Raw genomic sequence first — 1,777 nt, forward strand, 5'->3', positions numbered from 1 at the left:
ATACTGTTTTAATTGTGAAATCGTGAACAATTATCATTAATTGTCATGGAAAAAAAAATTCTGAACCAATAAACCACAATAATTTAAAAATGATTGATGAAATACTGAAATGAATTGGGGGTGCTAAGCACCCCCAAGCACCCCCCTATGTGCGCCTATGGTGCCTATATATATTTTTAATATATTTCAACTGCTATTGTAACAATATATCAGGAGACTTGTATTAATTAATTTCTTACACTTTTTGGGCCAAAAAACGGATAAAACTTTATTGACATTTATAGAAAAAAAAAAACTAAAAAAAATTTAAATATGAAATTGTCCGTAAACAGCTCAAAACAAGTCAAATTATTTTCAAAATTTTATCGTGTATAGAAATTGTTAATATAAACATTCAGTGAAATTGTCATGTATCTACAGTTATTCGTTTTTGAATTACAACAAAATAAGAAAATCGCTACATGAGAAATCGAGTGAATATACAACGTTGTAAAAATTTGAATTTCAAACGCTCATAAAAATTTGATTTGGCTTTCTTAGACACTTTTTTTCGATAAAGGTAGATAATCTTATGAGGAATCTTGTATTACATTTTAAAATCTTAGATTTAAAAAGAAAAATTCTTAACTCAAAATAATTTGCTAATTTTCGTGATTTTTCCATATTTTGTCAATTTTTGAACTTTAAATGCTAATAAAAAAAAACTGTGACTAAGGATTTTTAATATTTTTAAATGTCATTGTAACAATATATTTGGAGCCTTGTATTAAATATTCAAGTATTTTTACTCAACAAATAAAGTTTTATTGACATTCATAGAAAAAAAAAAAATTAAATTGGAAACTGAAAATGTCCGTAAACAGCTCAAAACAAATAAAATATTTTGAAAATGTTATCATGTATAGAAAATGGAAACATAAACAATCGGTGAAAATTTCATGTATCTAGGGTCATTCGTTTTAAAGTTACACCAAAAACCAAAATCGATTTTTCCGTTTTTCCTTAATTTTTATTTTGTTTTTCACGGCGCTTTTGAAAACTATTGGAAAAATTTTACTTTTGACCACCCTAAGTACGAACTAGATACACTTTCCTATGAAAAAAGATACTGTTGAAGAAAATCCAAGTACTTTTACTGTCCTAAAAGGTGATAACAGACACAAAAAAAAAAATTAAAAAAAAAAAAACACATCATTGGAAAATCAATATAACATTCATCGTTCCACTCAGAATCTAAAATCATAACATATATTTTGTTAAAAGTATTTCGTTCATAATACACATTTTACCTACAATAATGTTAATTATTAAAATATATTTTATTAAACCTAATAATCAAATGCCTATTATAATGGTAGGTACAAGAACGTACAAGAACAAATTACGAGTTAAAAGTACTGTAGTATTTACTATTTAGTCGCAAAGAAGGCCATGGCTAAATAATATAATATACCTCGTAATATACCTCTGTAGAAATTCGCTAGATTAAACTGGTTTAAAATTATCCCACATTATCCCGTACCGGGATAATGAACCATGTAAATGATATGGTCCAAAAATCCCGGTGCATTATTTTTCACACCGGTTTAGTCTAGCTAGGGCACTATAGATACAGGTATGCTACGCCGCCATTTTGCGACTAATAATGTTATGTGAATTTGAATTTCTCCCTCTTTATTTTATCATTTTATCATTGATAAATGAGTCGCAAAATGGTGGCATAGCATACCCATTCTATGTAGAGCCTTAGTCTAGCGAATTTCTACTAGGTATGAAC

This window comes from Acyrthosiphon pisum, chromosome A2, assembly GCF_005508785.2.
Source record: "Acyrthosiphon pisum isolate AL4f chromosome A2, pea_aphid_22Mar2018_4r6ur, whole genome shotgun sequence".
Taxonomy (NCBI): Eukaryota; Metazoa; Arthropoda; class Insecta; order Hemiptera; family Aphididae; genus Acyrthosiphon; species Acyrthosiphon pisum.